The sequence below is a fragment of the Hyla sarda genome, chromosome 1 (genome assembly GCF_029499605.1).
Source record: "Hyla sarda isolate aHylSar1 chromosome 1, aHylSar1.hap1, whole genome shotgun sequence".
Classification (NCBI taxonomy): Eukaryota; Metazoa; Chordata; class Amphibia; order Anura; family Hylidae; genus Hyla; species Hyla sarda.
The window spans coordinates 258,577,452-258,591,932 of record NC_079189.1 but is presented as its reverse complement, the minus strand read 5'-3'; the positions used below and the strand labels follow the sequence as shown (position 1 = coordinate 258,591,932).

General features: G+C 50.1%; 12 pseudogenes; all 12 read right to left on the bottom strand.

The window, feature by feature from the left end:
* Nucleotides 1–428: 428 nt before the first annotated feature.
* LOC130352495 (5S ribosomal RNA) lies at nt 429–548 on the bottom strand (annotated as a pseudogene).
* A 479-nt stretch (nt 549–1,027) lies between these two features.
* Nucleotides 1,028–1,147, bottom strand: LOC130329350 (5S ribosomal RNA; annotated as a pseudogene).
* A 2,290-nt stretch (nt 1,148–3,437) lies between these two features.
* On the bottom strand, nt 3,438–3,557 carry LOC130352628 (5S ribosomal RNA; annotated as a pseudogene).
* Nucleotides 3,558–4,043: 486 nt separating this feature from the next.
* On the bottom strand, nt 4,044–4,163 carry LOC130352701 (5S ribosomal RNA; annotated as a pseudogene).
* Nucleotides 4,164–4,845: 682 nt separating this feature from the next.
* On the bottom strand, nt 4,846–4,965 carry LOC130317243 (5S ribosomal RNA; annotated as a pseudogene).
* Nucleotides 4,966–6,058: 1,093 nt separating this feature from the next.
* LOC130350658 (5S ribosomal RNA) lies at nt 6,059–6,178 on the bottom strand (annotated as a pseudogene).
* Nucleotides 6,179–7,866: 1,688 nt separating this feature from the next.
* LOC130352494 (5S ribosomal RNA) lies at nt 7,867–7,986 on the bottom strand (annotated as a pseudogene).
* Nucleotides 7,987–8,263: 277 nt separating this feature from the next.
* LOC130329339 (5S ribosomal RNA) lies at nt 8,264–8,383 on the bottom strand (annotated as a pseudogene).
* Nucleotides 8,384–9,267: 884 nt separating this feature from the next.
* On the bottom strand, nt 9,268–9,387 carry LOC130317232 (5S ribosomal RNA; annotated as a pseudogene).
* Nucleotides 9,388–9,659: 272 nt separating this feature from the next.
* Nucleotides 9,660–9,779, bottom strand: LOC130315205 (5S ribosomal RNA; annotated as a pseudogene).
* Nucleotides 9,780–13,239: 3,460 nt separating this feature from the next.
* LOC130351982 (5S ribosomal RNA) lies at nt 13,240–13,359 on the bottom strand (annotated as a pseudogene).
* Nucleotides 13,360–14,036: 677 nt separating this feature from the next.
* LOC130333335 (5S ribosomal RNA) lies at nt 14,037–14,156 on the bottom strand (annotated as a pseudogene).
* Nucleotides 14,157–14,481: the final 325 nt, after the last annotated feature.

Sequence of the window (14,481 nt, the reverse complement as noted above, 5' to 3'; positions counted from 1 at the left end):
ATCAGAGAGGAAGGCGGCAACAGAGCAAAATGTCAATAGCACCTTGGATTGCCAGCCAGTCTCCCATGCCCGTACTTGCCGGGCAGCAGTCTGCGATCTGACAAGAACAGGCACATTCAGCTTAGGATAGCCGTAGACGGCTTCACACCCTGTATATTGTGGATTTAAGCATCAATAAATCCTTTTCGGAATCGGAGCAAAATGTCTACAGAGCTACAGAGCAAAATGTCAACAACACCTGAGATTCCCAGCCAGTCTCCCATGCTGGTACTTACCGGGCCCTAAGCTGGGTAAAAGTCTGCGATCTGACAAGAACAGGCACATTCAGCTTAGGATAGCCGTAGACGGCTTCACACCCTGTATACTGTGGATTTAAGCATCAATAAATCCTTTTCCAAATCGGAGCGGAAGGCGGCTACAGAGCAAAATGTCAACAACACCTGGGATTCCCAGCCAGTCTCCCATGCTGGTACTTACCGGGCCCTAAGCTGGGTAGCAGTCTGCGATCTGACGAGAGCAGGCGCGTTCAGCTTAGGAAGGCCGTTGACAGCTTCACACTTTGTATACTGTGGATTTAAGCATCAATAAATAATTTTCGGAATCGGAGCAGAAACAGAGCAAAATGTCAACTGCACCCGGGATTCCCAGCCAGTCTCCCATGCTGGTACTTAACGGGCCCTAAGCTGGGTAGCAGTCTGCGATCTGACGAGGGCAGGCGCGTTCAGCTTAGGATGGCCGTTGACAGCTTCACGCCCTTTATACTGTGCATTTAAGCATCAATAAATCCTTTTCCGAATCGGAGCGGAAGGCGGCAACAGATTAAAGTGTCAACTGCACCCGGGATTCCCAGCCAGTTTCCAATGCTGGTACCTACCAGGCCCTAAGCTGGGAAGCAGTCTGCGATCTGACGAGAGCAGGCGCGTTCAGCTTAGGATGGCCGTTGACAGCTTCTCGCCCTTTATACTGTGCATTTAGGCATCAATAAATCCTTTTCGGAATCGGAACGGAAGGCGGCAACAGAGCAAAATGTCAACGGCAGCCGGGATTCCCAGCCAGTCTCCCATGCCAGTACTTACCGGGCCCTAAGCTGGGTAGCAGTCTGCGATCTGACGAGAGCAGGCGCGTTCAGCTTAGGATGGCCGTTGACATCTTTATGCCTTGTATACTGTGGATTTAAGCATCAATAAATATTTTTTTTAATCGGAGAGGAAGGCTGCAACAGATCAAAATGTCAATAGCACCTTGGATTGCCAGCCAGTCTCCCATGCCCGTATTTGCCGGGCAGCAGTCTGCGATCTGACAAGAACAGGCGCATTCAGCTTAGGATAGCCGTAGACGGTTTCACACCCTGTATATTGTGGATTTAAGCATCAATAAATCCTTTTCGGAATCGGAGCAAAATGTCTACAGAGCTACAGAGCAAAATGTCAACAACACCTGAGATTCCCAGCCAGTCTCCCATGCTGGTACTTACCGGGCCCTAACCTCGGTAGCAGTCTGCGATCTGACGAGAGCAGGCGCGTTCAGCTTAGGATGGCCGTTAACAGCTTCATGCCCTTTATACTGTGCATTTTAGCATCAATAAATCCTTTTCCGAATCGGAGCGGAAGGCGGCAACAGATTAAAATGTCAACTGCACCCGGGATTCCCAGCCAGTCTCCCATGCTGGTTCTTACCAGGCCCTAAGCTTGGTAGCAGTCTGCGATCTGCCGAGAGCAGGCGCGTTCAGCTTAGGATGGCCGTTGACAGCTTCACATTTTGTATACTGTGCATTTAAGCATCAATAAATCCTTTTCGGAATCGGAACGGAAGGCGGCAACAGAGCAAAATGTCAACAGCAGCCGGGATTCCCAGCCAGTCTCCCATGCTGGTACTTACCGGGCCCTAAGCTGGGTAGCAGTCTGCGATCGGACGAGAGGAGGCGCATACAGCTAAGGATGGCTGTTGACAGCTTCTCGCCCTTTATACTGTGCATTTAAGCATCAATAAATCCTTTTCGGAATCGGAACGGAACGGAAGGCGGCAACAGAGCAAAATGTCAACGGCAGCCGGGATTCCCAGCCAGTGTCCCATGCCGGTACTTACCGGGCCCTAAGATCTGTACCAGTCTGCGATCTGACGAGAACAGGCGCATTCAGCTTAGGATGGCCGTAGACATCTTCACACCCTGTATACTGTGGATTTAAGCATCAATAAATCCTTTTCGGAATCGGAGCGTAAGGAGGCAACAGAGCAAAATGTCAACGGCAGCCGGGTTTCCCAGCCAGTGTCCCATGCCGGTACTTACCGGGCCCTAAGATCTGTACCAGTCTGCGATCTGACGAGAGCAGGCGCGTTAAGCTTAGGATGGCCGTCGACAGCTTCACACCTTGTATACTGTGGATTTAAGCATCAATAAATTCTTTTCGGAATCGAAGCGGAGGGCAGCAATAGAGCAAAATGTCAACGGCACCTGGGATTCCCAGCCAGTCTCCCATGCCAGTACTTACCAGGCCCTAAGCTGGGTAGCAGTCTGCGATCTGACAAGAGCAGGCGCGTTCAGCTTAGGATGGTCGTTGACAGCTTCTCGCCCTTTATACTGTGCATTTAAGCATCAATAAATCCTTTTCGGAATCGGAAGGGAAGGCGGCAACAGAGCAAAATGTCAACGGCAGCCGGGATTCCCAGCCAGTGTCTCATGCCGGTACTTACCGGGCCCTAAAATCTGTACCAGTCTGCGATCTGACGAGAGCAGGCGAGTTAAGCTTAGGATGGCCGTCGACAGCTTCACACCTTGTATACTGTGGATTTAAGCATCAATAAATTCTTTTCGGAATCAGAGCGGAAGGCAGCAATAGAGCAAAACGTCAACAGCACCCAGGATTCCCAGCCAGACTCCCATGCCAGTACTTACCGGGCCCTAAGCTGGGTAGCAGTCTGCGATCGGACGAGTGCAGGCGCGTTCAGCTTAGGATGGCCATTGACAGCTTCATGCTTTTTATACTGTGCATTTAAGCATCAATAAATCCTTTTCGGAATCGGAGAGGAAGGCGGCAACAGAGCAAAATGTCAATAGCACCTTGGATTGCCAGCCAGTCTCCCATGCCCGTACTTGCCGGGCAGCAGTCTGCGATCTGACAAGAACAGGCACATTCAGCTTAGGATAGCCGTAGACGGCTTCACACCCTGTATACTGTGGATTTAAGCATCAATAAATCCTTTTCGGAATCGGAGCGGAAGGCGGCTACAGAGCAAAATGTCAACAACACCTGGGATTCCCAGCCAGTCTCCCATGCTGGTACTTACCGGGCCTAAGCTGGGTAGCAGTCTGTAATCTGACGAGAGCAGGCACGTTCAGCTTAGGATGGTCGTTGACAGCTTCACGCCCTTTATACTGTGCATTTAAACATCAATAAATAATTTTCCGAATCGGAGCGGAAGGCGGCAACAGAGCAAAATGTCAACTGCACCCGGGATTCCCAGCCAGTCTCCCATGCTGGTACTTACCGGGCCCTAAGCTGGGTAGCAGTCTGCGATCTGACGAGAGCAGGCGCGTTCAGCTTAGGATGGCCGTTGACAGCTTCACAATTTGTATACTGTGCATTTAAGCATCAATAAATCCTTTTCGAAATAGAAACGGAAGGCGGCAACAGAGCAAAATGTCAACGGCAGCTGGGATTCCCAGCCAGTCTCCCATGCTGGTACTTACCGGGCCCTAAGCTGGGTAGCAGTCTGCGATCTGACGAGAGCAGGCGCGTTCAGCTTAGGATGGCCGTTGACAGCTTGTCGCCCTTTATACTGTGCATTTAAGCATCAATAAATCCTTTGCGGAATCGGAACGGAAGGCGGCAACAGAGCAAAATGTCAACGGCAGCCGGGATTCCCAGCCAGTCTCCCATGCTGGTACTTACCGGGCCCTAAGCTGGGTAGCAGTCTGCGATCTGACGAGAACAGGCGCATTCAGCTTAGGATGGCCGTAGACATCTTCACACCCTGTATACTGTGGATTTAAGCATCAATAAATCCTTTTCGGAATCGGAGCGTAAGGCGGCAACAGAGCAAAATGTCAACGACACCTGGGATTCCCAGCCAGTCTCCCATGCTGGTACTTACCAGGCCCTAAGCTGGGTAGAAGTCTGCGATCTGACGAGAGCAGGCGCGTTCAGCTTAGGATGGCCGTTGACAGCTTCACACTTTGTATACTGTGGATTTAAGTATCAATAAATAATTTTCGGACTCGTAGCAGAAACAGAGCAAAATGTCAACTTCACCCGGGATTCCCAGCCAGTCTCCCATGCTGGTACTTAACAGGCCCGAAGGTAGGTAGCAGTCTGCGATCTGACGAGAACAGGCGCATTCAGCTTAGGATGGCCGTAGACATCTTCACACCCTGTATACTGTGGATTTAAGCATCAATAAATCCTTTTCGGAATCGGAGCGTAAGGCGGCAACAGAGCAAAATGTCAACGACACCTGGGATTCCCAGCCAGTCTCCCATGCTGGTACTTTCCGAGCCCTAAGCTGGGTAGCAGTCTGCGATCTGACGAGAGCAGGCACGTTCAGCTTAGGATGGCCGTTGACAGCTTCTTGCCCTTTATACTGTGCATTTAAGCATCAATAAATCCTTTTCGGAATTGGAAACGGAAGGCGGCAACAGAGCAAAATGTCAACGGCAGCCGGGATTCCCAGCCAGTGTCCCATGCCGGTACTTACCGGGCCCTAAGATCTGTACCAGTCTGCGATCTGACAAGAGCAGGCGCGTTAAGCTTAGGATGGCCGTCGACAGCTTCACACCTTGTATACTGTGGATTTAAGCATCAATAAATTCTTTTCGGAATCGGAGCGGAAAGCAGCAATAGAGCAAAATGTCAACGGCACCCGGGATTCCCAGCCAGTCTCCCATGCTGGTACTTACCGGGCCCTAAGCTGGGTAGCAGTCTGCGATCTGACGAGAGCAGGCGCGTTCAGCTTAGGATGGCCATTGACAGCTTCACGCTTTTTATAATGTGCATTTAAGCATCAATAAATCCTTTTCGGAATCAGAGAGGAAGGCGGCTACAGAGCAAAATGTCAACAAAACCTGGGATTCCCAGCCAGTCTCCCATGCTGGTACTTACCGGGCCCTAAGCTGGGTAGCAGTCTGCAATCTGACGAGAGCAGGCGCGTTCAGCTTAGGATGGCCGTTGACAGCTTCACGCCCTTTATACTGTGCATTTAAGCATCAATAAATCCTTTTCCGAATCGGAGCGGAAGGCAGCAACAGATTAAAATGGCAACTGCACCCGGGATTTCCAGCCAGTCTCCCATGCTGGTACTTACCAGGCCCTAAGCTGGGTAGCAGTCTGCGATCTGACGAGAGCAGGCGCGTTCAGCTTAGGATGGCCGTTGACAGCTTCACACTTTGTATACTGTGCATTTAAGCATCAATAAATCCTTTTCGGAATCGGAACTGAAGGCGGCATAATAGCAAAATGTCAACGGCAACCGGGATTCCCAGCCAGTCTCCCATGCCAGTACTTACCGGGCCCTAAGCTGGGTAGCAGTCTGCGATGTGACGAGAGCAGGCGCGTCCAGCTTAGGATGGCCATTGACAGCTTCATGATTTTCATACTGCGCATTTAAGCATCAATAAATCCTTTTTCGGAATCGGAGCGGAAGGCGGCAACAGAGCAAAATGTCAACTGCACCCGGGATTCCCAGCCAGTCTCCCATGCCGGTACTTACTGAGCCCTAAGCTGGGTAGCAGTCTGCAATCTGACGAGAGCAGGCGCGTTCAGCTTAGGATGGCCGTTGACAGCTTCTCGCCCTTTATACTGTGCATTTAGGCATCAATAAATCCTTTTCGGAATCGGAGCAGAAGGCGGCTACAGAGCAAAATGTCAACAACACCTGGGATTCCCAGCCAGTCTCCCATGCTGGTACTTACCGGGCCATAAGCTGGGTAGCAGTCTGCGATTTGACGAGAGCAGGCGCGTTCAGCTTAGGATGGCCGTTGACAGCTTCACGCCCTTTATACTGTGCATTTAAGCATCAATAAATCCTTTTCCGAATCGGAGCGGAAGGCAGCAACAGATTAAAATGTCAACTGCACCCGGGATTCCCAGCCAGTCTCCCATGCTGGTACTTACCAGGCCCTAAGCTGGGTAGCAGTCTGCGATCTGACGAGAGCAGGCGCGTTCAGCTTAGGATGGCCGTTGACAGCTTCACACTTTGTATACTGTGCATTTAAGCATCAATAAATCCTTTTCGGAATCGGAACTGAAGGCGGCATAAGAGCAAAATGTCAACCGGGATTCCCAGCCAGTCTCCCATGCCAGTACTTACCGGGCCCTAAGCTGCTTAGCAGTCTGCGATGTGACAAGAGCAGGCGTGTTCAGCTTAGGATGGCCATTGACAGCTTCGTGATTTTTATACTGCGCATTTAAGCATCAATAAATCCTTTTTCGGAATCGGAGCGGAAGGCGGCAACAGAGCAAAATGTCAACTGCACCCGGGATTCCCAGCCAGTCTCCCATGCCGGTACTTACTGGGCCCTAAGCTGGGTAGCAGTCTACAATCTGACGAGAGCAGGCGCGTTCAGCTTAGGATGGCCGTTGACAGCTTCTCGCCCATTATACTGTGCATTTAGGCATCAATAAATCCTTTTCGGAATCGGAACGGAAGGCGGCAACAGAGCAAAATGTCAACGGCAGCCGAGATTCCCAGCCAGTGTCCCATGCCAGTACTTACCAGGCCCTAAGCTGGGTAGCAGTCTGCGATCTGACGAGAGCAGGCGCGTTCAGCTTAGGATGGCCATTGACAGCTTCATGATTTTTATACTGTGCATTTAAGCATCAATAAATCCTTTTCGGAATCGGAACGGAAGGCGGCAACAGAGCAAAATGTCAACGACACCCGGGATTCCCAGCCAGTCTCCCCTGCTGGTACTTACCAGGCCCTAAGCTGGATAGCAGTCTGCGATCTGACGAGTGCAGGCACGTTCAGCTTAGGATGGCCGTTGACAGCTTCTCGCCCTTTATACTGTGCATTTAAGCATCAATAAATCCTTTTCGGAATCGGAAACGGAAGGCGGCAACAGAGCAAAATGTCATCGGCAGCCGGGATTTCCAGCCAGTGTCCCATGTCGGTACTTACCGGGCCCTAAGATCTGTACCAGTCTGCGATCTGACAAGAGCAGGCGCGTTAAGCTTAGGATGGCCGTCGACAGCTTCACACCTTGTATACTGTGGATTTAAGCATCAATAAATTATTTTCGGAATCGGAGCGGAAGGCAGCAATAGAGCAAAATGTCAACCGCACCCGGGATTCCCAGCCAGTCTCCCATGCCAGTACTTACCGGGCCCTAAGCTGGGTAGCAGTCTGCGATCTGACGAGAGCAGGCACGTTCAGCTTAGGACAGCCATTGACAGCTTCATGCTTTTTATACTGTGCATTTAAGCATCAATAAATCCTTTTCGGAATCAGAGAGGAAGGCGGCAACAGAGCAAAATGTCAATTGCACCTTGGATTGCCAGCCAGTCTCCCATGCCCGTACTTGCCGGGCAGCAGTCTGCGATCTGACAAGAACAGGCACATTCAGCTTAGGATAGCCGTAGACGGCTTCACACCCTGTATATTGTGGATTTAAGCATCAATAAATCCTTTTCGGAATCGGAGCAAAATGTCTACAGAGCTACAGAGCAAAATGTCAACAACACCTGAGATTCCCAGCCAGTCTCCCATGCTGGTACTTACCGGGCCCTAAGCTGGGTAAAAGTCTGCGATCTGACAAGAACAGGCACATTCAGCTTAGGATAGCCGTAGACGGCTTCACACCCTGTATACTGTGGATTTAAGCATCAATAAATCCTTTTCCAAATCGGAGCGGAAGGCGGCTACAGAGCAAAATGTCAACAACACCTGGGATTCCCAGCCAGTCTCCCATGCTGGTACTTACCGGGCCCTAAGCTGGGTAGCAGTCTGCGATCTGACGAGAGCAGGCGCGTTCAGCTTAGGAAGGCCGTTGACAGCTTCACACTTTGTATACTGTGGATTTAAGCATCAATAAATAATTTTCGGAATCGGAGCAGAAACAGAGCAAAATGTCAACTGCACCCGGGATTCCCAGCCAGTCTCCCATGCTGGTACTTAACGGGCCCTAAGCTGGGAAGCAGTCTGCGATCTGACGAGAGCAGGCGCGTTCAGCTTAGGATGGCCGTTGACAGCTTCTCGCCCTTTATACTGTGCATTTAGGCATCAATAAATCCTTTTCGGAATCGGAACGGAAGGCGGCAACAGAGCAAAATGTCAACGGCAGCCGGGATTCCCAGCCAGTCTCCCATGCCAGTACTTACCGGGCCCTAAGCTGGGTAGCAGTCTGCGATCTGACGAGAGCAGGCGCGTTCAGCTTAGGATGGCCGTTGACATCTTCATGCCTTGTATACTGTGGATTTAAGCATCAATAAATATTTTTTTTAATCGGAGAGGAAGGCTGCAACAGATCAAAATGTCAATAGCACCTTGGATTGCCAGCCAGTCTCCCATGCCCGTATTTGCCGGGCAGCAGTCTGCAATCTGACAAGAACAGGCGCATTCAGCTTAGGATAGCCGTAGACGGTTTCACACCCTGTATATTGTGGATTTAAGCATCAATAAATCCTTTTCGGAATCGGAGCAAAATGTCTACAGAGCTACAGAGCAAAATGTCAACAACACCTGAGATTCCCAACCAGTCTCCCATGCTGGTACTTACCGGGCCCTAACCTGGGTAGCAGTCTGCGATCTGACGAGAGCAGGCGCGTTCAGCTTAGGATGGCCGTTAACAGCTTCATGCCCTTTATACTGTGCATTTTAGCATCAATAAATCCTTTTCCGAATCGGAGCGGAAGGCGGCAACAGATTAAAATGTCAACTGCACCCGGGATTCCCAGCCAGTCTCCCATGCTGGTTCTTACCAGGCCCTAAGCTTGGTAGCAGTCTGCGATCTGCCGAGAGCAGGCGCGTTCAGCTTAGGATGGCCGTTGACAGCTTCACATTTTGTATACTGTGCATTTAAGCATCAATAAATCCTTTTCGGAATCGGAACGGAAGGCGGCAACAGAGCAAAATGTCAACGGCAGCCGGGATTCCCAGCCAGTGTCCCATGCCGGTACTTACCGGGCCCTAAGATCTGTACCAGTCTGCGATCTGACGAGAACAGGCGCATTCAGCTTAGGATGGCCGTAGACATCTTCACACCCTGTATACTGTGGATTTAAGCATCAATAAATCCTTTTCGGAATCGGAGCGGAAAGCAGCAATAGAGCAAAATGTCAACGGCACCCGGGATTCCCAGCCAGTCTCCCATGCTGGTACTTACCGGGCCCTAAGCTGGGTAGCAGTCTGCGATCTGACGAGAGCAGGCGCGTTCAGCTTAGGATGGCCATTGACAGCTTCATGCTTTTTATACTGTGCATTTAATCATCAATAAATCCTTTTCGGAATCGGAGAGGAAGGCGGCAACAGAGCAAAATGTCAATAGCACCTTGGATTGCCAGCCAGTCTCCCATGCCCGTACTTGCCGGGCAGCAGTCTGCGATCTGACAAGAACAGGCACATTCAGCTTAGGATAGCCGTAGACGGCTTCACACCCTGTATACTGTGGATTTAAGCATCAATAAATCCTTTTCGGAATCGGAGCGGAAGGCGGCTACAGAGCAAAATGTCAACAACACCTGGGATTCCCAGCCAGTCTCCCATGCTAGTACTTACCGGGCCCTAAGCTGGGTAGCAGTCTGCGATCTGACGAGAGCAGGCGCGTTCAGCTTAGGATGGCCGTTGACAGCTTCACGCCCTTTATACTGTGCATTTAAGCATCAATAAATCCTTTTCCGAATCGGAGCGGAAGGCGGCTACAGAGCAAAATGTCAACTGCACCCGGGATTCCCAGCCAGTCTCCCATGCTGGTACTTACCAGGCCCTAAGCTGGGTAGCAGTCTGCGATCTGACGAGAGCAGGCGCGTTCAGCTTTGGATGGCCGTTTACAGCTTCACACTTTGTATACTGTGCATTTAAGCATCAATAAATCCTTTTCGGAATCGGAACTGAAGGCGGCATAAGAGCAAAATGTCAACGGCAACCGGGATTCCCAGCCAGTCTCCCATGCCAGTACTTACCGGGCCCTAAGCTGGGTAGCAGTCTGCGATGTGACGAGAGCAGGCGCGTTCAGCTTAGGATGGCCATTGACAGCTTCATGATTTTTATACTGCGCATTTAACCCCTTAAGGACCAAGGACGTACCGGTACGTCCTTGGTCCTGCTCTTCTGATATCACGCGGGGTTACACAGTAACCCCGCGTCATATCATGGCGGGCCCGGCGTCATAGTGAAGCCGGGACCCGCCTCTAATAGCGCGCAGCGCCGATCGCGGCGCCGCGCGCTATTAACCCTTTAGCCGCGCGCTCAAAGCTGAGCCGCGCGGCTAAAAGTGAAAGTGAAAGTTCCCGGCTAGCTCAGTCGGGCTGTTCGGGATAGCCGCGGCTAATCGCGGCATCCCGAACAGCTGACAGGACAGCGGGAGGGCCCCTACCTGCCTCCTCGCTGTCCGATCGCCGAATGACTGCTCAGTGCCTGAGATCCAGGCATGACCAGTCATCCGGCAGATTCGTCGATCACTGGTTTCCTATGAGAAACCAGTGATCAATGATGAAGATCAGTGTGTGCAGTGTTATAGGTCCCTATGGGACCTATAACACTGCAAAAAAAAAGTGAAAAAAAAAAGTGAATAAAGATCATTTAACTCCTCCCCTATTAAAAGTTTGAATCACCCCCCTTTTCCAATAATAAAAAAAACACAGTGTAAATAAAAATAAAAATAAACATATGTGGTATCACCGCGTGCGGAAATGTCCGAATTATAAAAATATATCATTAATTAAACCGCTCGGTCAATGGCGTGCGCGCAAAAAAATTCCAAAGTCCAAAATAGTGCATTTTTGGTCACTTTTTATATCATTTAAAAATGAATAAAAAGTGATCAATAAGTCCTATCAATACAAAAATGGTACCGTTAAAAACTTCAGATCACGGCGCAAAAAATGAGGGCTCATACCGCCCCATACACGGAAAAATAAAAAAGTTATAGGGGTCAGAAGATGACAATTTTAAACGTATTAATTTTCCTGCATGTAGTTATGATTTTTTCCAGAAGTCCGACAAAATCAAACCTATATAAGTAGGGTATCATTTTAATCGTATGGACCTACAGAATACATATCAGGTGTCATTTTTACCGAAAAATGTACTACGTAGAAACGGAAGCCCCCAAAAGTTACAAAACAGCGTTTTTTTTTCAATTTTGTCGCACAATGATTTTTTTTCCCGCTTCACCATAGATTTTTGAGCAAAATGACAGACGTCATTACAAAGTAGAATTGGTGGCGCAAAAAATAAGCCATCATATGGATTTTTAGGTGTAAATTTGAAAGAGTTATGATTTTTTAAAGGCCAGGAGCAAAAAACGAAAATGCAAAAACGGAAAAACCTCCGGTCCTTAAGGGGTTAAGCATCAATAAATCCTTTTTCGGAATCGGAGCGGAAGGCGGCAACAGAGCAAAATGTCAACTGCACCCGGGATTCCCAGCCAGTCTCCCATGCCGGTACTTACTGAGCCCTAAGCTGGGTAGCAGTCTGCAATCTGACGAGAGCAGGCACGTTCAGCTTAGGATGGCCGTTGACAGCTTCTCGCCCTTAATACTGTGCATTTAGGCATCAATAAATCCTTTTCGGAATCGGAACGGAAGGCGGCAACAGAGCAAAATGTCAACGGCAGCCGAGATTCCCAGCCAGTGTCCCATGCCAGTACTTACCAGGCCCTAAGCTGGGTAGCAGTCTTCGATCTGACGAGAGCAGGCACGTTCAGCTTAGGATGGCCATTGACAGCTTCATGATTTTTATACTGTGCATTTAAGCATCAATAAATCCTTTTCGGAATCGGAACGGAAGGCGGCAACAGAGCAAAATGTCAACTGCACCCGGGATTCCCAGCCAGTCTCCCATGCCGGTACTTAATGGGCCCTAGGCTGGGTAGCAGTCTGCGATCTGACGAGAGCAGGCGCGTTCAGCTTAGGATGGCCATTGACAGCTTCATGCTTTTTATACTGTGCATTTAAGCATCAATAAATCCTTTTCGGAATCGGAACGGAAGGCGGCAACAGAGCATAATGTCAACTGCACCCGGGATTCCCAGGTGCATTTAAGCATCAATAAATATTTTTATTAATCGGAGAGGAAGGCGGCAACAAAGCAAAATGTCAACGGCACCTTGGATTGCCAGCCAGTCTCCCATGCCGGTAACTGCCGGGCAGCGGTCTGCGATCTGAGGAGAGCAGGCACGTTCAGGCTTAGGATGGCCGTTGACAGCTTCACACCCTGTGTATTGTGGATTTAAGCATAAATAAATCCTTTTCCGAATCGGAGCGGAAGGCGGCAACAGATTAAAATGTCAACTGCACCCGGGATTCCCAGCCAGTCTCCCATGCTGGTACTTACCAGGCCCTAAGCTGGGTAGAAGTCTGCGATCTGACGAGAGCAGGCGCGTTCAGCTTAGGATGGCCATTGACAGCTTCACACTTTGTATACTGTGAATTTAAGTATCAATAAATAATTTTCGGACTCGTAGCAGAAACAGAGCAAAATGTCAACTCCACCTGGGATTCCCAGCCAGTCTCCCATGCTGGTACTTACCAGGCCCGAAGCTAGGTAGCAGTCTGCGATCTGACGAGAACAGGCGCATTCAGCTTAGGATGGCCGTAGACATCTTCACACCCTGTATACTGTGGATTTAAGCATCAATAAATCCTTTTCGGAATCAGAGCGTAAGGCGGCAACAGAGCAAAATGTCAACGACACCTGGGATTCCCAGCCAGTCTCCCATGCTGGTACTTACTGGGCCCTAAGCTGGGTAGCAGTCTGCGATCTGACGAGAGCAGGCACGTTCAGCTTAGGATGGCCGTTGACAGCTTCTTGCCCTTTATACTGTGCATTTAAGCATCAATAAATCGTTTTCGGAATTGGAAACGGAAGGCGGCAACAGTGCAAAATGTCAACGGTAGCCGGGATTCCCAGCCAGTGTCCCATGCCGGTACTTACCGGGCCCTAAGATCTGTACCAGTCTGCGATCTGACAAGAGCAGGCGCGTTAAGCTTAGGATGGCCGTCGACAGCTTCACACCTTGTATACTGTGGATTTAAGCATCAATAAATTCTTTTCGGAATCGGAGCGGAAAGCAGCAATAGAGCAAAATGTCAACGGCACCCGGGATTCCCAGCCAGTCTCCCATGCTGGTACTTACCGGGCCCTAAGCTAGGTAGCAGTCTGCGATCTGACGAGAGCAGGCGCGTTCAGCTTAGGATGGCCATTGACAGCTTCATGCTTTTTATACTGTGCATTTAAGCATCAATAAATCCTTTTCGGAATCGGAGAGGAAGGCGGCTACAGAGCAAAATGTCAACAACACCTGCGATTCCCAGCCAGTCTCCCATGCTGGTACTTACCGGGCCCTAAGCTGGGTAGCAGTCTGCGATCTGACGAGAGCAGGCGCGTTCAGCTTAGGATGGCCGTTGACAGCTTCACGCCCTTTATACTGTGCATTTAAGCATCAATAAATCCTTTTCGGAATCGGAACTGAAGGCGGCATAAGAGCAAAATGTCAACGGCAATCGGGATTCCCAGCCAGTCTCCCATGCCAGTACTTACCGGGCCCTAAGCTGGGTAGCAGTCTGCGATTTGACGAGAGCAGGCGCGTCCAGCTTAGGATGGCCATTGACAGCTTCATGATTTTTATACTGCGCATTTAAGCATCAATAAATCCTTTTTCGGAATCGGAGCGGAAGGCGGCAACAGAGCAAAATGTCAATAGCACCTTGGATTGTCAGCCAGTCTCCCATGCCCGTACTTGCCGGGCAGCAGTCTGCGATCTGACAAGAACAGGCATATTCAGCTTAGGATAGCCGTAGACGGCTTCACATCCTGTATACTGTGGATTTAAGCATCAATAAATCCTTTTCGGAATCGGAGCGGAAGGCGGCTACAGAGCAAAATGTCAACAACACCTGGGATTCCCAGCCAGTCTCCTATGCTGGTACCTACCGGGCCCTAAGCTGGGTAGCAGTCTGCGATCTGACGAGAGCAGGCGCGTTCAGCTTAGGATGGCCGTTGACAGCTTCACGCCCTTTATACTGTGCATTTAAGCATCAATAAATCCTTTTCCGAATCGGAGCGGAAGGCGGCAACAGATTAAAATGTCAACTGCACCCGGGATTCCCAGCCAGTCTCCCATGCTGGTACTTACCAGGCCCTAAGCTGGGTATCAGTCTGCAATCTGACGAGAGCAGGCGCATTCAGCTTAGGATGGCCGTTGACAGGTTCACACTTTGTATACTGTGCATTTAAGCATCAATAAATCCTTTTCGGAATCGGAACGGAACGGAAGGCGGCAACAGAGCAAAATGTCAACGGCAGCCGGGATTTCCAGCCAGTGTCCCA